General features: G+C 40.5%; 1 protein-coding gene across 2 annotated transcripts in view; it reads left to right on the forward strand.

Annotated features, from left to right (window-relative positions):
• Positions 1 to 680: 680 nt before the first annotated feature.
• pde4d (phosphodiesterase 4D, cAMP-specific) overlaps positions 681 to 26,008 on the forward strand; it is a 193,525-nt gene continuing 168,197 nt past the window's right edge. Inside the window, exon 1 of one of the 2 annotated variants that reach the window (XM_044112655.1) lies at positions 681 to 850. The gene's annotated coding sequence lies outside the window, so the exon portion shown is untranslated. Of the gene's footprint in view, positions 851 to 25,516; positions 25,724 to 26,008 lie in introns of those variants that run through there. The other variant, XM_044112653.1, reaches the window with a different exon arrangement.

Genomic DNA, 26,008 nt, shown 5'->3' on the forward strand with positions numbered 1-26,008 from the left:
ACTAGATTGAAGGTTTGTAATTTTGTTTGTTTTATCGAAACAGGTCTGTGTTATAAATGAGATGTTGGGTCTCAACGAGACAACTTGTACACATAAAGGTAAAAAAATAAAAATATCTACGCTTAAGTCATGAGTTATTTCCTGGTAGTGAAAGTCGCACTTGGAAATCCCGACAGGATTCATTGAGCTGTCTATCATTCTTTCTATCATTTTGCTGTCTCCAAAAGTAATCCCCTATCATCCCTTCTTTAATATAATCCCATATTTTTAATGTCTGATACTGGCAGCTAGTGAGTAGGGATGTGTCAACGCTAGCACTGAGAAGGAGAACAGCTTTTTAATATAAACTGCTATATAAATCACCTCTTCACAAAGAAACCTGAACTTGTAAAACACTCCCAATTAATCTCTTTTTCTCCCCTTGTCTCACTTTCTGTTTGCACAATTGTTGTATCAGCCTGTAAATGTTGCAGCAGTTCATCTCCGTTTTGAGAGATTTTGGGCTTGTCCACCACAATGTGAACTCCCAGCAGCAGCAGGAGGAGCCGGAGGAGGCAAAAGAGGAGGAGGGGTGAGAGGGTGGAGCAGGAGAGGCACACGATTGGCCAAGAGGAGGAAAGCAATGTGACGTTATTGGCTGCAAACCTGGCAGCTGTGAGCAAAGTTCCCTCCTTATTTTAGAGAGCATCAGTGAGCAGCAGAGTGGGACTTGCTGTGTATGAGATGCACACCAGATACTTTTGTTTGTTTGGTGATTTTTAATTAGGACTCTCGGAAACACACAGGGGGAGACTTGACAAGAGCTGGAGGCGGATAAATAATCTCCCAGGATATTTTTGAAGCGCTTAAGGTGAGTTGCTTCAGTATCTTGTTTTGTCAATGGGATTAATGATATCCAGTTGTAGTCCTGTATTTCAACACCACAGTGGCTTCTTAAAATTTTTGACAAAGCAACGATCAATAACATATGGGGGACTGATGTCAAATCTGCAAAACACAAAGTCAAAACATTACCTCTGTACAGTTTTAATCAGCTCGTGTGCTCACACGTGGAGTGTCCGAGGGAATGTTTTGTTCGTGCCTGCATGTATAGGCATGCACACACCGGAGTGTATGAGCTTTTGTGCTGCGTGTGTGTTTATGTTGTGGGTGTAAAGCATGCACTTGGAGTAGCCTTCTTCAGCTGAGGGATGGGGTTGTGAGAGGGGACCGGTGCAGTGCGACTTCCCAAGTCACCAACATCATCAGCAAACTTGTCACTGCAATGCCTCACACTGACAGAGGAGCTCAAGGACTTCCCCCTCCCAAAATCATCCCGGTGTGACTTTCAGGCTGCAGGGTGCTGGTGGCGGATGTTGCTGGTATATAGTTGGCTATAAATAGGCCTGCTCCAAATTGTGCTGCAGTCCCACATAAATTCAGAGTGGACAAGAAACAACCCAGCTGGTGTTTGCTTTATAGTTTAGAGTGATTTAATCCTCTGCATGTAACAGAGCAATTGACTCTTTGGTGAATACTAGCAGAATATAGATAATACTCTCAGAGGATGTGAGTGAGTTGATCTAGCGGTGAAAATGAAGTTTTCTTTCATTCGGCTGCCATAAGTGAAAAAGGTGAATCTGTCTCGTCTCTTGAGTTTCCGTAGATGTTGGTATTTAAAAGGGCCGTAGTATTATGTGATTTTTCCGGGCACACAGAGCCATTTTGTAGCATAACCAAGTACGTAAGCCACCCTCAGTTGTTGTTATAAAAATAGTAGATATATGAAATATGACTTAACAGAAATCTTACTTCCTGCTTTAATGCCTTGAAATTTGGCCTCTGTCTCTTTAAAAACTCCTGCCCTTTCTGAAACTCCACTTTCAAGAATTCATCACAGCATCGTTCCTCTATTAACCCTTCAGCAACACTTTTAAAGGCATTGCACTGTCATGTTTTCAGCCCTGCAGCTCCTCCACTGGGCTGATTGCTAATTACCCTCACCTGCACGCTGCCGCTCCCTATTTAACCAGCTGCTCATCTGCAGCTCAGTGCGAGATCGTCTGTTGCTCTGGTCACAGCTTTCAAGCACTGTTCCTTGTTCCACGTTCTATGAAGTTTTCTGGTTTTTTGACTCTGCCTGTTCTTGACCACAGATTTTGCCCAGTCCTCCTGAAGAAGTCTGATCTCCTGTTGCCGAACCCAGCCTCCCTCTGAACCTGCCTCCAGCCTTCCGTTTATTGGATTTTCTGTAACTGAGACCCATCCGTGCATGACCTGGACTGATCCTACTAATGAGACTCTGGTTGGTTGTTTTTTGTCCCCGTTTGTTCCCTGAGCTCCCCAGGCAACTCCTTTGCCCATTCTCCCCAACCTTTGGACTCCCCTTTTCCAATCTACCTGTGAGCCCACACCCTCTAGAGCCCCTTTTTCACGTTTGTTCATATAATAAAAGTTTGGTGTATTGGACACGTGTTTTGGCTCCGTTTTGGGTTCTGACTAACTCTCAATTATCGTTACAGTACGATCTCGCCAGCATGAACCCACAGCCAAATCCTGATTGGTGTTCAAAGGTGGAGGGAGCCATTTCAGGCCTAGAAAGAAATGTCCAGGAGCTGTTACAGGGACTTTCGTCCTTAACGGTGTCTCAAGGCCAAGCTACACCCTCAGTTACACGGCCACTTCCCCTTGCTGTTACCCCCCCGGTTAATGCCAACAATGAACCTAGGATTCCCCCACCTGAGCGTTTTGATGGGGATCCTGAACAGTGCAGGCCTTTTCTGACCCAGTGCTCACTGGTTTTTGAACTCCAGCCCTCTGCCTTCCCTTCGGAACGGGCCAAGGTGGCCTACACAATCTCTCTACTGTCTGGTAAGGCTAAACAGTGGGGAACTTCTGAGTGGGAGAATGATGCTGACAGCTGTGATTCATTTTTTGAGTTTTCTGATGAGATGAAGAGGGTTTTTGATCCAATCCGTCCTGAGAGGGAGGCTGCCAGGAGACTGTTTTCTCTCAAACAGGGCTCACGACCGGTTACAGATTACATCATCAGTTTCCATGCCCTGAAGTCCAGTTGCCTTTGGAATAATGAAGCCCTATTTGATGTTTTTTACCAGGGTCTGTCAGAGGAGATCAAGGATGAAATTGCCACCCGTGACCCTCCCAAGACCCTCGAGGCCTTAGAAAGGCTTGCCACACGAATTGATCAACGCCTTCGTGAACGTAAGAGGGAGAGGTCTTCATCCAATTATCAAAGACGGGTTCCATCAGTCCAGGTCAGTCCTTGCAGCTTAGCACAAGCCTCCATGCCCTCCCCTGCTACCACTGAGGAGCCCATGCAGTTGGGTAGGACCAAGCTCTCTGCAGAGGAGAAGGAGAGAAGATTTAGAAATCACCTGTGTTTCTACTGTGGAGGGAAGGGTCATCAAGCCACTAACTGTCCGTTAAAAGGACAGGCTCAGTAAAGCTTGGGGGGTCTTTGCTGAGCCCTATTCTCAAATCACAGAACCCCTCCCACCATCAGTGCACAATCAAGTTTCCTGATTCCCCTGAAAAGACTGAAGTTCCTGTTTTTATTGATTCCGGGGCTGATGCCGATTTTTTTAGATGTCAGCCTAGCTCTTAAGCTCACACTGGAGTTGGAACTTCTTGAGAAACCACGTGAGATTTTTGCTATTGATGGTCATCTCATTGATCAAATAACTCACTGCACTAAGCCCGTATCTGTGCTGATTTCAGGAAACCACCACGACAGGATCACGTTTCTGCTGACCAAGTCTCCAGAGATTCCAGTAATTCTGGGACGTCCTTGGCTCATCAAACACAGTCCAGTCATCAATTGGCTAACTGGTGAGATTCAGTCCTGGGGTCCATCTTGTTCCACTTCATGTTTAAGGGAAGCCCCTATTATGACTGCTCCCTGTGAGGTCCACCATGATTACCCTGATTTGTCTCGGGTCCCTGAAGTATATCATGATTTGCGTGAGGCATTTAATAAATCTAAGGCCACTGCTCTGCCCCCCCACAGAGAGTATGACTGTGCCATTGACCTGCGTCCTGGAACCACCCCACCTCGGGGCAGATTGTATCCCATTTCTGGCCCTGAAAGAAAGGCTATGGAGGAATACATTTCTGATTCCCTAAGAGCTGGACTAATCAGAAAGTCTTCTTCCCCTGCAGGTGCTGGATTCTTTTTTGTGGGCAAGAAGGATGGGTCTCTTAGACCATGCATTGATTATCGAGGCCTCAACGAGATCACGGTCAAGAACAGGTACCCTCTGCCCCTCATGACCTCTGCTTTTGAGCTCCTTCATGGAAGCACTGTTTTCTCTAAACTGGACTTGCGTAATGCCTACCATCTGGTCCGAATAAGAGAGGGAGATGAATGGAAGACGGCCTTCAACACCCCTTCAGGGCATTATGAATACCTGGTCATGCCTTTTGGCCTAACCAACGCCCCAGCTGTTTTTCAGGCATTGGTTAATGATGTACTAAGAGACATGCTAAACAGATTTGTTTTTGTATACCTTGATGACATCTTAATTTTTTCAAAGGATTTACCTACCCATATCAAGCATGTGCGTGAGGTTCTTCTTAGGCTTCTCCAAAACAAGCTATTTGTTAAGGCAGAGAAGTGTGCATTTCATCAGTCATCTGTATCCTTTCTGGGTTTTGTCATTGCTCCTGGCAGGATCTGCATGGATCCTTCTAAGGTGGCAGCAGTCTTGGAATGGCCTGACCCATCTTGTAAGAAGGAGCTCCAACGCTTTCTAGGGTTTGCCAACTTTTATCGCCGCTTCATCAAGGACTACAGTTTGGTGGCTGCCCCTCTTCACCGACTCACTTCAACCAAGACTCAGTTCAAGTGGTCATCAGAGGCCAAACAGGCTTTTGGTAAGCTGAAACGTCTTTTCACCTCAGCTCCCATTTTGCGTTTTCCCAATCCATCTAACCCTTTTGTGGTGGAGGTTGACGCCTCAGACACTGGCATTGGCGCTGTGCTGTCTCAACGGTTTGCAGATGATGCCAGGCTACATCCTTGTGCCTTTTTCTCCCGCCGGCTCTCTGCCTCTGAGAGGAACTATGATGTGGGAGACAGAGAACTGTTGGCTATCAAACTAGCACTGGAGGAATGGAGGCACTGGTTGGAGGGGTCCACACATCCTTTTACTGTGTGGACAGACCATAAGAACTTGGAGTACCTCAAGTCAGCTAAGAGACTGAGCATACGCCAAGCCAGGTGGGCACTATTTTTTAGCAGATTTGACTTCACCCTGGCCTATCGTCCTGGCAGCAAGAATGTCAAACCTGATGCCCTTTCAAGACTCCATCAGCTTCCTGTCTGTTCTCCCGACTCTAGTAACCATGACTACATCCTTCCCTCCAAGACCAGGTTGGCCCTTACCAGAATTGAAACCTTACTCAGAAGGAGTCATCAGAAACAACCACCACCAGCTCAATGTCCTACGGATCTTCTGTTTGTTCCTGAAGAAATGGTGTCTAAGGTCCTTCAGTTCTGTCACTGCTCTAAACTTTTTTGTCACCCAGGTATGACTAAGACTCTGGCAGTGGTCCAGTCAGGATTCTGGTGGCCCACACTGAGAAAGGATACACGAGAGTTTGTGTCAGCATGTGCCACCTGTTCCAGAGTAAAGCCATCCAGACGTGCCCCTGCTGGTCTACTGAGGCCTCTGCCGATCCCTCATCGCCCATGGTCCCACATCTCTATGGACTTTGTCACCGGCCTACCTCCATCTCAAGGTAACACCGTACTCCTCACAGTGGTGGACAGATTCTCCAAGATGACCCACCTGGTTCCTCTACACAAGTTGCCTTCAGCTCGTGATCTCGCTGAGGTGATGGCCCGAGAAGTATTCAGACTTCATGGCATTCCCCGCAACATCGTGTCCGATAGAGGACCCCAATTCATTTCCCGTTTTTGGCGTGAGTTCTGCACCCTTCTTGACATTGATGTCAGTCTCTCCTCAGGGTTTCATCCTCAGACAGATGGCCAGACAGAAAGAATGAACCAGGAGGTTGAATCCAAATTGCGTATGCTTTGCTTGGATGCTCCAAGTCGCTGGTCCCAGAACTTACCTTGGGTAGAGTACGCCATCAACGGATTACCATCAAGTGCCACAGGACTGTCCCCATTTCATGTTGTTTATGGCTTTCAGCCACCCATTCTCTCTGTTCAGGAGCAGGCCACCCTGGTTCCTGCGGCCCATTTATCTGCACGCCGTTGTCTCAGGGTGTGGAGAAAGGCCAGAGCCACTCTCTGCAAGACCTCCGCTGTCTATGCCCGTAATGCCAATCGCCACAGATCCAAAGCCCCAAGATACCTGGTGGGTCAGAAGGTGTGGTTATCCACAAAGGATCTGCCCATCAAGGTAGAGAATCGTAAGTTGGCACCCCGTTTTGTGGGCCCATTTCCTGTTGCCAAGATTATCAACCCAGTGGCTGTGCGTCTCAAACTGCCTTCTTCACTGCGTGTACACCCCACCTTTCATGTCTCCAAGATCAAACCTGTGTTGTCATCCAGATTTTTCCCTCCATCCAGACCCCCACCACCCGCCCGGCTTATTCATGGGGCCCCTGCCTTTACAGTGAGTATGGTCCTGAGGAGAGGTCCTGGATACCTTCTCGCCTGGTCCTGGATAAGGGCCTCATCCGTGATTTCCATCGCCAGCATCCAGACCAGGGCTATGGTCCTGAGGAGAGGTCCTGGATACCTTCTCGCCTGGTCCTGGATAAGGGCCTCATCCGTGCTGCCGCTCCTATTTAACCAGCTGCTCATCTGCAGCTCAGTGCGAGATCGTCTGTTGCTCTGGTCACAGCTTTCAAGCACTGTTCCTTGTTCCACGTTCTATGAAGTTTTCTGGTTTTTTGACTCTGCCTGTTCTTGACCACAGATTTTGCCCAGTCCTCCACTGGAAGTCTGATCTCCTGTTGCCGAACCCAGCCTCCCTCTGAACCTGCCTCCAGCCTTCCGCTTATTGGATTTTCTGTAACTGAGACCCATGCTCATCTGCATGACCTGGACTGATCCTACTAATGAGACTCTGGTTGGTTGGTCACAGCTTTGTTCCCTGAGCTCCCCAGGCAACTCCTTTGCCCATTCTCCCCAACCTTTGGACTCCCCTTTTCCAATCTACCTGTGAGCCCACACCCTCTAGAGCCCCTTTTTCACGTTTGTTCATATAATAAAAGTTTGGTGTATTGGACACGTGTTTTGGCTCCGTTTTGGGTTCTGACTAACTCTCAATTATCGTTACATGCACGGAGAAGTAGCTCATACAATGAGCTCAGCGAATGCACAATTCCATCAGGTGTTTGCTAATTACTGCTGGTGAGTCGGACAGAGCTGAGTAGAGGAGCTGCAGGGGAGGGATGCTCCGAGAGACAAAAGCTCGAAAGCTTGGAAACTGCAGGTCTGAGGAGGAGCTGTGCCTGGAAGGTGGTAGTCCAGCCAAATGTTTTGAACAGGTGAATAGTTGCCGTGGGAGATTAAATGATTTATCAAACAGAAATTAATGAATCAAGGCAAAACTTCAGGTATGTTTTGTTTATGAGGGAATACCATTTTAACATGATGTAAAACTAAAAAGAAAGTTGATTGTGCATGATACTGCCCCTTTAGATAGAAGAACGTTTTGAGGAAAAGTTAAAAAAAAAAGCAACTCTGATTAAAATAAAATATGTCAGAACGTACACAAACTCTAATACTTCACTTCCCATTTGGATTAAAAAAAGTGTTTTTTTTGTATTTTGAAATGAAGTGCATTGTCAAGTTTTTTTCTTTACAATTTAAGCTATGCCTCATTAAAAGTTAAACCAATTGATGGTGTCAACTGTTTCAGTCCACCTTATAAGCTGGGACCTTATCCAAAGATCTAGAGAAAGCACCAGAGCATACCATCTCTGTTTTAGTTACGCAAATGACAGCGTGTTGGAAAATCTGAAAGTTTACACCACTCTTGACAGACTTAGAGTGGACTGACGATTTGCAGATGATCAGGTGGATTGATACTGCCAACAGAGTCAAACAACATAAAGTTTACATGGCAGCATGGAAGTTGTCCTGTTGAGGAACTTTATCTACTAATATAATATCTAACTTGTACGGTTAGAGCTGTAAGACTCCAAAGGGTTAATAGCTAAATTTGATTAAAGTTTGGTCTATTTGACTCTCTTTTAGCAATTCACCAGACTTTTTTTAAAACTTTTGATAAGTACATCTTTGTTTGGAGTCTGTCTAACGCAGAAAAGGGAACCATACGGACCTCTTTCTGTTTCAAATCCCAGCCAGCTCTCAAATGTGAAGACCACAGACTCTTGACATGTCTGAGGCATTCTTCTGAGATCATCCAAACTTTTGTTTCACATTTTCACTTAAGACCAACTCCACATGAGAAGTTGAGTTCATAGTCATGTTTATGACAACAAACAAAGCACTTTGTTTAGTCTGGTGTTGGTATGAGAATCTCACAGACAACCTTGATTAAAAATAGCGCTGCATCACTGTAGGTAATTACTCTGGAAAATTAAACAAACACACAGAGCATGAGCTGATGGCTTTTATTTAAAACGCAAATGAATTAATGCACTGATTGTTTAAACTACAGCAAAATGCTATTTTTGATTCTTACGGCTGTAGTACTGCTATTAAGCTTATTTATTATCATTTTGGATTTTGATGCCAGATTTATTAGTTTTCATTTTTATATTTTGCAGATTATAACTTTTTAGCATTTTTCTTTAATTTCAAGTGATTATTTGGTTTATTTGCTTGGTTGTGGCCTGCAGTCGGCTAAGATCTGCCACAGGCAGCATTGCCTTAATGAGAGTTATGTGTGGCGTTTCTTTTTTAGGGACAGAAACTCTTTCAAACTGCAGAATTAAACTTCCTTGCAAACAAGAAAAAAAAGTGTTGGAACCTTTTTTCACTCAGATGAACAGTATTGCACAGCAACAGGTGAAGCACCGATATGTTACACCCTCCTCACTATTACGTACCTGCCTTGAGTTCTAAATATGTTTGGGGAAATAAAACTCTTATATATTTGTAGAATTTGCAACTTGATGTCCAGCAGACAAGGCCTTTTCAGGACATATCAAAATATTTTGACATCACAGTCCGACATAAACATCATCTTCGTAAATATCCAAAAATGGACATTTTCAGGAAATGAATAAAGTATTTTTATTTATATATAAATGTAAGTTCATCCTGCTTGGGGAAAGTTATGTGCTCTTTTTATGCTTTTTACTGGATATGTTTCAATGAGATCACATCTTATATTGATATGATGTGAAGACTGATCAACATTATTAATATTCACAAAAAATATTACACAAATGTGGCAGCAGCTACCCATCAATAAGATTGTTTAACTCATGATATGCTTTGCAGACACTCTGTCTGCACTGATGAAGATTTACCTACTTCAACTTGCTGAATTTTTGAGCTGAGTGAAGGCTGCTACTACTTTCTGGTTAATTGAGCTAATTATTATGTAAGCTTTTGGGGATCCTTGCAGCTGATTTGAGATTAATTTCTTTATGGTCAATTGATCCATAAATGTGGAGAAAACAAAATAAAACAAGACGGTGGCATCACAGTGAAGAGCCACATCCTCATACAGCAGAACATGATTAATATTGTAACTTTCATCCCAATACATACTTGACAAACAAAGAAAACATGGAGAGCATCACATGAAGACTTGAAGAGAGGTTACATCACTTAATGCTCCACAAAAATGACTCTTATTTTATCACATTTAGACTCATGTAGCATGTAGCACGCATGGCAAGCTAGAAGGCAATGTGATAGTTTATTTCATCGTCCAGACTGCTGGAAATAAAACTCTGGTCACTCCAACAATTTTTATGGTATCTGAAGAATAAAACTTTAAATCATGGGAATAGAATGATGGAAAATTTTACTGGCTTGAGCAAGACCTTTTTAAAGGTTTAAAACCTAAGTGTACTTGACAACATACTAAGCTTGTTGTAGGCGAGTTAGCCTACAGTTTGCAATACCTACAAGTCTGTTAGCCAGAGTGCCTTTAACTGCAGCGAGAAACACAGAAAGCCCTGTGTTGTGGCTGACCTCTACTATGCAAATATATACTGAAAGATAAAGGTGCTGCACTCCACCTCCACGTGGGTGAATCAATGAGGTGCAAGCAGCACAATAAGCTCTTTGTTTAAGGTGTGTACACCTGACCTGAGCCCTGTGGCTATTAGACCTGTTGTGCAGTGGCTACTCAACAGGAGTGCTCACACACCCCTCTGCTCCTATGCTCCTTAAAAACCAGGTTACATCAGAGTAAATTATTAGGAAACAGACATTCATTTTTTACTCTTACAACTTCTTCCAGAGTGTTGCTGCATGTCAGCGAAAGGCCTGATGTAAACTCTATGTAACTTACATGAATGTAAAATGCCTTTGCATTATTTTTCCAAAGCGGATTCTATGTGGATTTTTGTCTTGAACGTTTCCACGTATACGCCGTGTGCACAAATCTGATCTTCTGCATGACCTTAACTTAAAGTGACAGTGTCGACTCAAATGTTTGTCAAAATTTGTTGCACTGAGATGACTCTTTTTGTGGAAAAAAAAATAAAAATTATATAAATGAGCTGGGGCTCGTATTGTGAGCGAGGATTTTCCAGAGGTGAGGGTTCAAGGGTCAAGCAGCAGTGGAAGACTGCAGTGTTTGGTGCCAACAAAGTGAAATGTCACAGGTTTCCCTTAGCCTTTATTGGTATTTTATGAGGGGTTTTTTGTGGTGGGGGAGGGGGTGACGGGTTAATGGAAAATTAAACTGTTTGCTTCCCAAAGCATATTCATTACTATAATAAAGACACTGTTTGTTTTTCTCAAATTTTCTGGCAAGGCAGTGCATGCATAAGTCTTCCAAAGCTCTCACGCAGATGCACTGCATAATGCATACACACACACACACCCACACACACGCACACTTGTTACACTCACGCATTTGCAAGCACTTATTCAAGCCTCTTTTTATTGGAGAGGCTGTTCTCATAACAATAAGAGGGGAAATCTCTGTGTACTCAGTGATCTTAGGTCATTCTTGGACCATTGAGCTCCACTAACTTTTACGAGGCATGTATGGAAATCTGATTCAGATTATCAAAAGCCTGTTTTTGAGTTTTAGAGTGAGGAAAAACATTGTTTTGGCAATTGCGGATGATTAGTTGCGTAGGTAAAGATGTTCCCTGACTCCAGATGTTTGGTTTCATTGTCATAAATTTGGTGCAGTGTGTGCTGCTTAACTTTTTAACTCCTGAAGGAGACTTTCCTATTTGCACGCCCATAAAAGGCAAGCATCTCAGGCACACTCCACGACAGAGCGACTTACGCAGACATGGAAACCAGAGCAGATAAAAAGATGAAACCTGTTTGCCTCCCAGTCTTTCTTCCCTCTCTTTCTCCATCTACAGTGCAATAATTACAGATCCAGAGTCCAGCTGGATGGCATCAAGAGAACCACAACATTACATCTTAAGCTGCACTGTTGTAACCAGCCGAAGAGAACTGTACGTAAACATGCTCAAAGGCTGATGGAACACAAAAGCATTTGAGAAGACTTATGGCCATGCAGCAGCAGAAGCAGCAGTATCCGCGTGTGCTTTGTGATGTTACGCAGGAAGAGTGACCTCCAAGGGACAGGGCAGAGAAGAAGAAGAGAGAAACAGCTGTGGACACAATTCACTTGGCCTTCCCTCTTCCTTTGTTGGTCTGGATGTCCTGTCATTGTGTTTGTGAGCTTCTTTAAAATAACAAATTGCAGTGACTTAAAATGTTTCTATATATGCGCAGTTATGGGTTTTAACAATCTGGCCTGGATGGCCTGAACTGTAGAGGGAATGGGTGGAGAGGGGCTTGATGATGTCCCTGGAGAGAAGTGGTATGATGTTTATGTTTGGTCATCTCGAATTCTGGCACTTTAACAAATAAAAAAAGAAAAAAGAAAATACACCAATTTTTTTATAAACTATAAAAAACCCCAAAAAACTTTCCTTTAACAATTGTGAAACTTAACCCAGATCGATTTGATCCGCAGAGTTGATCTCTGTGAGAAAAGTCCCACATCACCAGGAAGGCTTTGAGTTTCTGTAGGCTGATTTCCCCTGATTACGTAATATTAATATAAATAGACTCGGTTTCATTTTAGTTGCATATCTGTGAAACATCAGTTCCAATGGAGTAATTCTTTACATATCCCAGAAAATATCCCACATATCTCGGGAAACCCTGAAAAGATCTTGTATGTCCCCCTGCTCTTTATTTAAAATTATATAAATAAAATAATTAATTGTGTTTTAGTTGGGAAGCATATTTTAAATAAAGTGGGGATTGTGAATTAGAAAATTTCACAAATCTATTTTTGCACATTAATGATATTATACAAATTAGTGACTTTACGTGCAACTTGGTCTTAAATCAATTAGATAAATATTCCAGTCCCAGGTATGTAGATTATTTTACTGATGATGCAGACGGAGATGTGAAACTCATAGATAAAATGCCATTCTATTCCGTAGTTACAGTATTTATAAAAATGCTTCATACTTAATCACAACTGGATATCTGAGCCAGCTGAGAGTTTACCTTCATTTGAAAATAGGACTTTAGCCTGCTGAGTAACTGTCCAGTTCTTCTTTTTCTTGGGCCATGTATGACGCTTCTGGTGTCTCTGGTTCAGGAGGGGCCTAACACAATGACTGCTAAGAATATTCCTGTGTTTTCATTGTTCTCGTAGTTTTCCTGTCTTGTCCTAGTCTGCGACTGAGAGTGGTGATGGCGGTAGGAGTTTGTCTTGTAACTTGTGGAGTGCCATTCGAGCTCCCACTCTGTTCGTTTCCATTGTTGTGTCCTTGTGTCTGTTTTACCTGCCTTGCTTACTGGTGGTGGTCAGAGACCCTGGTGCATGGCAGCCTCACGTCTGTCAGACTGCTCCAGAACAGCTCTGGCTATGATCCAGTAGCTTGCCACCATCAGTGTGTCTATATGCGTTTGAATGACTGAATGTTGTGTGAAACGCTTTGACTCTTCTGGAGTTGATAATGTGCTACACAAGTACACAACATTTTCCATGTCCTTCTAGGCTGCTGTGGCCTGTTTTGGCCGGACCATAACATGAAGATGATCCACCTCGTCAGACTTCAAGCAGCCAGAACACGCAGTTGAACAACTTTCAATAATCTATTTGCAAAATGTTTATTTAAATGAGATTTTATCGAGGTCTTTGTATAGGACATGACTAAATTTGTGCAAAAGGTTAAATGTTATTAAATGAGATGTTTGTCACCATCACACAAATCACTAGGCCATATGTACAAACACAGACTATATATGCAAAATTTAAGGAGTTCATTGAGCCTTTAATAAAGATTCCAAGCCTGACTACAGAGTTTCCAGCAGATACAGATGGATAGAATTACCCTGCATCATATTAGCTGAACTTTTGCTATGTTGTAACTGCATTGCCTGGACTAAATAAAATCTGAGGAAGTGCAGTTAAGTACTTCTGACAGCAAGAGTTTGGCTGCATGTATTTTAAGATTTGGACACTGATTATCTCATGCATTTCTCCCGAAACAGAACCATAATGATGATTGCAAAGAGCCTCCACCCTCTGAATCCTTTTTGGTGAATATGTTTTTTTTTTTTCAAACCATCAGCTCCAGGAGTTATACAAAAACAAGACCATTCTGTGTTCTTGTTAGGTTAGGGCCTGCTATGAATTATCAACTAGTTGTACGATTTGTTGCTACTCCAGATTCAAACCTGATTTCAGCCTTGTTATTTTTGAAATGTCATCATTATGCTGTGAAAAAGTATTTGCCTGTCTCACAGATTTCTTCTGTTTTTCTTTTCTGTAACACTTAAATGTTTAAAATGACCAAATTAATTTTAACATCTGACACAGATGACCTGAGTGAACTGTAAGTTAGCCTCTAGTTTGTGGTTGGCTAAGCTTTATTCTAACTATTCAGTGTCAGAAAATAAATTATCTGAGCCAAAATTACTTGAATTTCCTTTTTACTTACATAACTTTAGTGAGATCAGTGAATATCATGTTTGTTTATTTTTACTTCGTATAATCTTCTCAGATCAGGAAACTATCCCAAAAGTAATCAAACACTATGTTGTCAACTTAATTTATCATTTCATTTATCATTTTGTTCAAGTTTTGTTCCTCAAAATATGAAACCATGAATCAGGGATGTTATTCTGGTTGACGGGATGAATGGAAACATTTAACATTAGCACAAGTCGAATCTCTAGCCAATGACTTTATTGATTTACTCACAGATTGGACTTTACTTGACCCTCAAATTTTTCAATGCACACTATTTTATAAGTAAATAGCAGTAATTTACTTCTGAAGACAAAGCTGTTTCTTTGTAGGCATATCCTTTATTAATATGACAGCACATTTTGACATCTGGATTCTGAGTGAGAAGTTGGTTGGTTGGGTTGGTTCTTGAGGAGCCACTTAGTTTCTTTGCTTTGGGCAAGCTCTTTAAAAATGATTATTCTTACTATCCAGTACAACATGTTTTGGTAAAGGCAACTTGTTCACTACCTGTCACCATATTTATGTTGTCAATTAATGGTAAAATATGAAGATGATTTTGATTCTTAGTGCAAAAGAAAATAGCAATGTGGAAAAAAAAGGTTACTCTATTGCTTACCCACTCTCACCTATCTTTTCTTTATGCAGTGGCTGTAAAAGCGTTCAGTAAAATCCCAGGTTCTAATCCGATGTGATCACCAAGGGATGTTGGCTCAAAAGCCTCAGGAAAACCAAAAGTGAATTTGAAGTTTCGCAACATGCTGACTTCGACTATGTGGATCAGTGTGTTTTTATAGGTTGGCCTTACAAATTGTTATGAATAAAATGTAATTTAAGAGAGATTCAAGATGGATTATTCAATGATACCAGGCTATTCCAGTAGTCTTTTTTGTATCTATTTTGAATTTTGAGTCATAGAAAACAAAGGAATAATAATATCTGGTGGGAACCATGCTTCTCACTCGTCTAGATCACACACTTGCTCTATGGTCTCCATTCTCCCCAATCTGTTCATATCACTTTGGTAGTCAGAATCAGTTTGCGTTTTTGCCACTGGGAATATTTCTATAAAAATGAGATTAAGGATGTTTAATCAGGTTCACATCTCTTCTTGTTTAATCCAAAGCCAACCTAAGCCTCAGGGGCTGGCTCTTCCTTACGTAATATGAAGGGGAGTCTGAGAAAACAAATCACCTGAAAGCAACAAGGTTTCATGTGTACTGTGTATTTTCTCTGGTGACACGGAGGAGAAAATCAATTTTCAACAATTGCAACTGCAGAAGTACACATGGACATTTATTGTTTCTCTTTGGACTTCTTTACTCTTGGCTCTAGAGGGCATGAAGTCACAGTCAAGACACCAGAGGCAAGAGGCAGGTTGATAACCTGAAAATGAAGTTTTATTTGAAACAAACAAAAGACACACAAGTGATGGAAAGCAGGGATGACACAAATCACAAATCTAAAAACAGCACAAAACTTGACAACAGGAAACCACCTTCACACTTAAACTTTTGCAAGTTGTCTAAAATATTTAGCTTTGCTCTACTATGAAGAGAGCACCTTCCTCCACAGGCTTGCTGTGTCGTCTGTTCTGCTTTGGGCAAACTGCCAGTGGGACTGTTTTATCATTTGATTTAATCAGTGACTTTCTTCTTTGATTCAGGCCAAATGTTTTTGTTATTCTTCTGTGGTGTTTGGGTTTTGGCTTTCTTTTGTTATTGTTTGTTGATCATTTCCTTGTGGTTTATTTATGTCAAACATGTCTTGCCATACATAGTTCATTATCCTGTGTTCATTATTGTTAGAATTGTTTGACATATAAGTTTGTTTCTTTGGGTTCAGTTTCTTTGTTCGTTTTTGTGTTCTGTTCTTTGTGCATTTTTGTATTTAGTTGTCTTCAATCATCTCTTTGGTTTGATCTTTATCTTTTCCTCTTGGTTTGTAGTTTGAGTCTTAGTTCAGCTCCCTCTCTGGTAATTAGTCTCTTTCCCTCAGTTTCCCTGCTCTCATTCTGTCGTAACCGTCCCACATCTCTTCTGATTAGTTCATCTGGTTCCTTTCTCTTTTCCACCTCTGCCTCAGTATATTGTCATCAGTTCTCGTTGTTCTTTCCTGGGTTCTTCTGGTGCTTTCTGTGTCACTCTCATGCAGCTTCCAAGTCTTGTTAAAACTCTTTATTTCACCTCTCAGCCTCAGAGCTGCCAGCATTCGGGTCCAAATGAAAAACAAACAGGACACTCAACCTGATAGCTTTTTCAATGTTCACATCAGTGGGTTAAACACCGCAGACATTCTAGAACTGGGGAAATCGTTACATAAACTAATCCAGATTCAAACTTCGACACGTTTTTCTTGACCTGTCAGACAAGTGATTGTCCTGGATAAAGTGTAAAAGGGGCTAAATGCAAGTAAACAGCAACATTGTCAATATTATTTGTACAATAGGTTATGACAATATGTCTCATTTTCCTTTCAGTTCACCAAGGTGTGATATTTTTAAATGAATACATGACACTGTAACAATCTATCCTGCCGAACTTCAAACACAAAGGAAATTTCAGGAAGAAAGTCTCCCTGATAAACAAGGTAACACAGGAACAAACTGTGTAACTCTGACACAGCAGACATTCACAGGATCTGAAGTTATTGTACTAAAGGAAAAATCATGTCAGGCTTTGGGCGAGAGTTTATAAATGTGCTTGGACACGGTGTGGGGCTTTTTTCCCCCTTACCTGCAGGTGTGCATGACTCTAGTGTTAGCCTCACAGTGAATGCAACTGTGTTGTGGATTATATTACACATAAAACACTCTAATGCAAGCTTTTTATCACAAGTGTCTTAATAAAAGCTTTTTGGGAGCGGAGGCAGAGGAAGAGGCACACATTTTTTTTTTATGTAAAACTTTTACATAAATGGCAAACGGTATGATTTTCCAAACATATGGCAGTGCTTTAATATCTGGGGTCCCACTGCTGCTTTGTCTTCTACTCTCTCTCCAGATCAGTATGTATGAGGACCTAACCAGACTCTGTGACCTTGATGTTGGGCAGAACTGCAGTGTTCAGTCATTCATCATTGTGAATATTGAATCACAACATGATGAGAGAGATGCAGGCCAAGATTTAGCTCGCACCATGTGCCTGCTGTTGTCTGCTGGGCTGTATGGTCAGGAGTGACTCATCAGCAGCTCTGCGGGGCTTCGTTGATGCCTCGGGTCAGTGAAGTCATTAAGTCACGGTGCCATGTGTGTCAGAGTGAGCCGACAGTGCCTTGTGCAAGAGTGCTTTGGTTTGGGATGGATGATTGCAACTTTTAGAATAAATGTGAGAAAACGAAAGGTAAATTTAAAACAGTACCTCCGCAATGATTTCACTGTGCTATGAAACTGGAGGCTAGGAAAGGTAACAATGATTTATTGGGAGTTGTTAAACGCCCTAACAACTGTGGCTCTCTGGAGCCCTCTTGTGGAGGTATAAAACAAAGCAGCAATTTCCTCCGTAAAATGTATCAACGGAGAATGTTAAAAAGTAGTATGGATTATTTACAAACGGTTACAATTTCTATCGCATTCATGGAAATGTTTGTCTGCACTGTTAGTGTTATTTGTGTCTGCCACGGAGTCAAAAACAGAATATCTGCAGACTTATAAATACAAATCTAGTATTTGAGATATACATTAAATTTTATATCCCGTAGTTTAGAATTTATGTCATATATTTTATCAGTAGCACTGTCAGTCTGTTTTGTTTGACCCGACTTAGAATGTCTACTATAAATCCACTCCTGCCACATCATTTAGGGTACATTGATTATTTCTACCACATGGGGGCAGCAGAGTAAATGGTAAACAAGCACTAGCAGACATCTTGGATTAAAGCAATCTGCTATACCCATTTCAATAAAAATAGATAGGACATTTTAAACAATATTTTGAGAAATTTCTAAAACAAAATGAAAAGTGCAGACTGTTATGAATGAAGGTCTTGAGAGAAGAGCCAGATAACTGAAAAATAAGACTCTGAATCAAGGCAGCAGGGTGAAATGGCGAATGTTAATTTAGTAATAATAGAGGACTTATTTAAGTCAATGTTTTCTTGGACCATTCTTCTTTGCACAATCTTTCTAGATTACCCAGAGTCCTAGGATCTTTTCTATGCTCCTCTATTCGACTCACCTTCAAAGTTGTCTTCTGGATTTAGGTCTCATGACTGAGATGGCCATGTTAAAAGGTTAACTTTGTATTCAGTAAACTTTTAATGTAGTTCTATGTATTCGGTCACCATCCTAAAGAAGGATGGTGATCATTTGTACTGAATGATCAATTTTTGTAAATAATTTGTGTTTTTATTTCATATCAGGACTGTTTTATTTTTTATAACTTGTAATACTGTAATGTGTGTATGAAAGACACCAGCTATTTCCAATACCAGGGTTGTGGGTTGAACAGGACCTTCAACATTTTTGCTGCAATGTTCTGTCATCTTTTAGCTGTCATCTTTAATGCTGCTGGAAGTTCAAAAATCCTTTCAACTGAACAAAGCAGAGAATTGCTGTTAAAATCTCTTAGGAGTTTCCATTTTATTCCATTTTATGTTTGTGATGGTAGGACAGAAAAGGTTTTTTTTGTTTGCTTTTTTTTATGTTATGCTTTCTAAACAACCAGTCAGTATGTGGAAGGCCTCCACTGGTTTTTGTGGAATTCCTACAGGTGCCATGGTGTGTGCAAATTTTAAGTGTGTAAATTATGGATTTTTATGCATCTTATGTCTGAAACATAATCACTACTGATACATTTTAATAGACAATGTGTATGTGGATTATATCACATCATGTAAAAGAACTAAAATCTCAGTTTATTAACTCAGTTTATTCACATATTTTATTACTTTCTTTTGCCAAAGCAGTAAAAAATTGTTGTTCTGGAGCTGCTGAACATCCATGTCTCTATTTAGTGTTTGTTAATAAATAATGGTTATGCCCTTTTTTGTGACAAGTGATCAAATCAACTCTTTTTATCTATTGCCGAAATACAAGCACTCAATTTTTCCATTATTTTGCTATTGAGTTTCAGACTGTTTTCAAAATTCTACACTCCTGATGGTACCGATTTCACACACAAAAAGAAAACAATGAACTCACCCTTGGGTCTGGTAGACAATGAGCTGAATGTAAGACCATTATTTTCAATGAGCTTGAGGTGTCAGAGCTAATTTACATTTTTAAGCAAATGTTATTGCATCATCATCCCTGCTTGGCTAGCGGTGAAATGGTTTAAAGCTTGTTCCCACCAACAAAATGCTCAGAGGAGCAAAAAGATAATAAATAAAAATTGGGTGTTTTGCAGCCGTGCTCGGTTTCCCAATCTACGCAGCAGTAAACGTTTGATATTGCAAAGCAGTGAATCTATATGTTTTTAAGTACTGACCTTTATAATTTTCTGAAATGGAGAGTGCATGAAATGATAGCAGTAATATTCCACATGCATAATGCGTTCCTAGGGTTGTGCAGCTGGCTGGCTTGACTCAGACTTTTGCATAAGCAAAACAGCACAGCAGCAGTTTGGAAGGTCAGAAAAACACATTATTTTGAAATTAAAGCAGCTTAGTATTTTGAGAATGACACTCTGAAAGTTGATTATTGGCAATTCCATAAAATCCATCTGCAGAGGTGGGCAGAAGAAGAAACGGTTTTTATACATGAAAAGTCAAACTCCAACAGTCGCTTGATGCTAAAAATGAATCTCTGTGGAAGTTAATAGTAGGCAGGATCAACAAGACTTACAAGCAAAGGTTGTGGCTGTGTGTGCCTCTTTTTGCCTGAGGGTCCAAAAACATCTAGAATTCACCCAGGGCTGGTTCACAGTCATATTGCTGGTGCACATACTGTAGAAAAAACAAAACAAGCTTCCAAAGTTTGTTAGCAATTTTTTTCAGTCATAGCTGTAATAACTATTTTTGTGAGGGCTGCTTTTATTGCCAGTTTACTGAAATGGGGTGAATCCACTGCTGCTGTTTTATTCTTTTCTTTGGACGTGGCAGAAAACGTTTGCTCCAGGACCCCAGTAATGCTACGTACAGGATTGTATCTCGCTCTAACACAGTTTAACAATATGAGTTCCACACTCTTCATCCCAGCAAACACACATTGCGCAAACAGTGAGCACATCAAAGGCAACACATTTATTTCAAACACAGACCTGGAGTCAGAAAATTCCCTTTATTTCCTCATGTTCAGGTCTGGCTAACATTTTTTTTCTTTGTGCTAACACACATGCCAAAATAAGCTAACCATGTTTTGCAATAGTTTCCAGAAAAAGACAAAACATTTTATCCAATAGTTCAACTTTTCATGTCACTTCACTTTCTTTTGAAAGCTAGGATAATTCTTTTTTTAATAATAATTCTTGATTGGAATCTTTACAAATTTTTCACACTTGAACACTCAACCTCAGTGATGCTTGATGGTTCCCAAGCCGAAATCACCAAACATTTTCAATTTGGTTTAAACCTGGAGATAGAAGACCAAACTAGAATGCTCCAGGAACTTTTCTCAACCTGTACCTGGGAGACTTGGAGGTGTGCTTGGCATCGTTATCTTCTTGGAAAGTCTGGTGATCACCAAGTTTTTAATATCTCAACAGAAAGTAGAGCATCTTTCAAGTAACCTAATATTTCTGCGAATCCACAGAAATGTCTGTTTTTACGTTGATTTCCAATTTTTAGAATATTCAGTGATGGGTAAAAATAGCCTATTCCCATTTCTAAATTTTGCAGCATCACCTGGAGGATCCACTGCTTAGTTTCAGCTCCCGCTTTGAGTCAGTGGCAGTTGAGACTGATGTTTGTTCATGAACACCGCCTCCTTTACTGTTTGTTAATGATCCAGGTGAGAGCCCAGCTTACTTTAGACTTGGTTCAGCAGCAGCCCTATAGCTGCAATCAGTGACTAAAATAAAGTCAGTCTGAATCAGAGAGGCTGATGATTTGTGTTTTGATTGAGCTCCACAAGGTGGAAAAAATTCCACTTCAGTCAACCAGACTGATAATTGGAAGGTACGCGGGGAGTTCTCAGATAAGTGTCACTGCCTATTTACTAAAACACTGTGATGTAGCACGTAATGAACTGTAATTTATTCTAATTGAATAAAATCTTAGATGGAACTTTGCAGCAGCTTTAAAAGATATGTTTCCCCAATTTGACATCCTAGTTTGAATATTAATGTCTGTAATATGCAATCTTCCTGTGGCTTGTCTCCAAATAATTAGTTTGATAAATTAAGCAGAGGAACTGTTATTCATTAATGTGGCATACACTGTTCTGCCAAATGGAATAAAAGTGATGGGCTGCTTATCAACACAGCCATGGAGGCCGGCTCTGATTGAACGGGTACAATAAAAGGCTGAGATACTTTTGACCGATTATTCAATAAGCAGCTGTGGGTTCTCAAAAAGAGAAAGAAGACGTTTCAAACAGCAGCTGAAATTTAGAGCAGCAGCGACCTTCTGCTGCCAGATGAGGAGAAGCCACAGCTCAGCTGATGGAGCTCCCTTTAGCTCCCTCACCTTTAACGTGATCAAATAGAATAAACTCTCATCACTCTCCAAAAAATGGCAGGAAGTTAATTGAAAACCCCACCGTATCAAAGGGACATAGGAGGAAATCCCATCTATGGAGGGCAGTTTTCATTTTTCCTCTGATGGGAGAAGGAAAGGTCCACCTGCCCTTCCCCGCTGACACATTCTGGCAAATTAAATGCATTTTACTGTACATTGTTAATGGTTAAATATTGGAATATGGACACATTGTCTAGCATAATATCAAGTTAACTTATTTTTCAGAAACTTTATAAGCTAAGCAAGCAATATTGTTGCTTTTCAAACAGTACAATTACAAGAACTGATTTCATAATAAAAACAGAATGTACTATATGAGATGATACAAGAGAAAAACAGGGGATAAGGAAGAGATGTCATTGATGGATGTTTATTCTTTGTCTTTATCTAAATGAATGTTTTTCACATTTCTTTGGCAGTTTTTTCATGACAATATATATATATATATATATATATATATATATATATATATATATATATATATATATATATATATATATATATATATATATATATATATATATATATATATATATATATATACCAAAAAATCTATAGTAATTGTTTTCTAGCTTTAGGAACAACTTTGTTTTTCCACTATTGGAAATCTTACAGTTATTTGTGGTTATCCTTTCATAAGATCAGTCAGTCAATCGAGTTTATTTGTGTAGCACATTTCAGCAGCAAGGCAGAAAATTACAAACTTTACAAGATGGCATTGCCTTCAGTACTTTGCAAATTAGATTGATTTTATTAAAAAGATAATTTATTAGTTTATGTCTGCCATTTGAAAGTCGCTACAGGGGGCATGACTATTATATGTCTTTTATCTTCTGACAGGGATAAAGATATTTTTAATTTAAAAAGGACAAAAATGTGTGTGGGGTTTTTTTCATTTCTAAACATAACAGCACAACACAAAACAAAACAACAGAATTAGCATTTTCTGTCTCTGTCGGTACTCTAACTGCTGTGATTACACTTCCAGCAATGTCAGTGATTCTGACCAGGAATGAAGCCTGTGAGCTCAGACCGAAATCAGCCTCCTGTGGTTCGACTCCTATGGTTCCTGTGATGATCTACTGCGCACACACACACACACACACACACACACACACACACACACACACACGCACACGCACACACACACACACATATGCATGCACACACATGCTCACACATGGCTACCAAATGCTTTGTGTCTTCTAAATATCAAAATCAAAAAAACTGTGAGAAAATTTAGGTACTGGAATCACTTTTTTCATCTCCTGAGTGCAGTCTTCAGTGACACGTCTAGGATGGTGAATAATGGCGGCTGACTAAGATGAGGAGTGTAATGCTTTCCACTTTCCCTCCTCTGTACACTTTCAGACTCATACCCACTGTTGATTCCATTTGTGCTAAATTAGCCTTGTGCTTTCAAGGCTGATGTTCTTCGAATGCCAACGAAAATGAGAATTTATTTCATTCATCTTTAACAGCTTTCTTCCAATTCATGCCATGGCCAGAGCTTTTTTTGCCAAGTGCTACGCGCTAGCAGAGAAAAGCAATTGCAGCTGATGAAAGGCTTTTTGTTTTTCTCCGAATGAACACACCTAAAATATTTGGCTAGTTTTTCAGACAGCCCCTATAAGCAAACAAAAAGAATCTGCAAAGCATGACAAATCTCCCAGCATCTGGCAGTTGTATCGTAACTCAGTCAACGCTGCTGGAGACTGAATTAAAACGTTATGGTTTTTTTGTCAATCAATTAATGAAAAAAAAGATAAATGAAAAAAAAACAACAACAAACAAACACAACCAGCTGCCTCTGTGGAGAAAATCTGGTACAACTGCAAACCTACCAAGACGCTCTCATTCACCAAAGCTGACTGGCCAGGCAAGGAGATAAATGAATCAGAGAGCAGCCAGAATCACAAGCTAACTCTGGCAGAGCTGCAGTGATTAACCAATACAGACAAAAGCAAGCGAAATATTAATTGTGTGCCTTTTGAATGCCTCCTCTCTGGAAGTGTTGAGAACAAAATAAATTGCTATGAGAAACATTTACGTTGCTTTCAAAGTTTGCCACAAGTAATGTAAGGAACACAGTAAATAAATGGGAGAAGATGCTCTGATCCGGGGAAGAAAAGTGACACATCATGACTGACATGGAAAGGTGCATCTATGACAGGAAGCTAACACTAGACATCACCTTGAACACACCTTACACATGTCGAAGCATGGTGATGGCAGCATGGTGAGGTTGGGGAACTTTTTTTTCTCAGCAGGAACAGAGAAACTTTGACCTGCTGTTGTCTCTGATCTGCTGGTTGTAATTGCCAGAGACATATTTACCTATGTTGCCATGTATGGACCAAACATAATAAAGCCATTGCATGCCAAGATAATATGAATGTGAAAGATTCTGAATGTGGCTGCAGGACAAAACGTTTTGTTTCTCAAGCGCCACAGATATATTGGTTGGACAAAAGCTGCTACAGGCTCTGTTCCCAAAGTTTCTGCTCAGATTTTGCTATTTACAGAGCATAAATTGGAATTGAACATTTTTATTTTTTGAAGCTTTTGCAGGATCACAACACCTTCCATTCAATAAATGGAGTTGCAGATGCATTTCAGCACCGCTGGTCTTGGCTAAGTGTTACAGTGTGTGTGCGTGTGTGGGTGTGTATGTGTGTGTGTATGTGGAAAGCAGATAAAGACGACAGACATGGGGCAGGTGTAGGCTCTGGGTTATTAGGCCAGGTAAACAGAAGACGCTTGTGTAACTCTGGCTGATAATTCACTGACCTTTACCTTTTACACTCTAATGCATTCTAATAGGCCAGCAGATCACAGCATGTCTCCTTTGTTACCAACACACACACACACACACACACACGCACACACACACACAAGCACACACGCTTTATGATGGCCATTCAACACAATGACATACATACACATGTACACACACCTATCTGGTTGTCTGGGAGATCAAAGCGTTTATATTCCTCTGCCTAAAAGCCCCTGAGAGAAGGAAGAATCCTCAATCTGTTAAACACGCCTTAACTTGCTGAAAAGGAGGCAAACTGAGGAAACAATAAATGTTCGTGTTTAAAATGTATTATTTTCTTTGACCAACTAGTGCCAAGGAAAATGAATGGCACTCCTGGATTGTCAGCTTAACAAATGCCAGCCAATGACATGTCAAGTAATATTGCACCTCAGTATGTTGCCATTCCAAGCTGCCTTGTTTTTAGAATGATTGAGAAAAAAAAATCAGAGAATAATTTGGAGTTACACTACACAGAAAAATTCACAAAACGAGGGAATTTGCAAAGGGGGAGGTGGGGAGGATCCACAACAAAAAGTACAGAAAAAATTACCATATTTACAAAAATAATAATAATCAGCTGCACTGTTAGTTGCCCTTACAATCCTTTTAAAATAAAAAAAAATAACTCAAGTATATATTAATTTCATTCTTTATATTTCTTAATTGAGTCACATTTGTATGAACTTTAAATTAGAAAGCTCTGTCTTTATATTTATCTGGAATACAAGGACCCTTCCATCCTTTATTTATACGCTTATAAGTGAGTATTTAAATAAAATGTAATTTTCATAGAAAACTGGTATTTTCTGAAGAACACTGATTCAAATCACCCCAACAATGGTGCATCAGTGTTCATTTATGGTCATTTCATTCCCTCTGCATAAATCATGTAGAAAATCAGTGGGGTGAGCTGCAGAGAAGACAACTCATCCCAGGTGGGACTCAAGAGCCACCCTGCAACTTTTAGTAGCAGGGATCCCCAGTCCAACACACCTGAATCAAATGGCTGAATTAGCTCCTCAGCACGCAGTAAACCTCCACAGAGTTCTGCTAATGAGCTACTTATTGATGCATTTGTGCTGAAGCAGATGTAACATCTAAACTTTGCAGGAGACCCGTCCTCAAAGACTGGAGTTTGGGACCCCTGATTTAGAGAGACTGTGCAAAAGGGAATAATCAAAGATCTCTCTTTCTGTGTGAGTGAGGCTTCCTACTGGGGACAAATAACTGCGAGCAGGAAAGTCAATAAATGTTCCACTGGGGATTTTGTCTAAAACCTCTTTTTCTTAACTTGTGAATTTCTCCTCTAGTGAATAAATGTGCTCAGATGAAAGGTTGGCTTTCTCTAGAAATGTTCCATGTTAAATTATATTTCTGCATTAAATTAAAGACTTCTTACACATCTTTACCAGGGGTGCTAACAGATATGTGGTCAGCGTGGGAATTGCTCACTAATTTGTAGAATATTTTTTTGTCTGGTT

The sequence above is a fragment of the Gambusia affinis genome, linkage group LG03 (assembly GCF_019740435.1).
Source record: "Gambusia affinis linkage group LG03, SWU_Gaff_1.0, whole genome shotgun sequence".
Taxonomy (NCBI): domain Eukaryota; kingdom Metazoa; phylum Chordata; class Actinopteri; order Cyprinodontiformes; family Poeciliidae; genus Gambusia; species Gambusia affinis.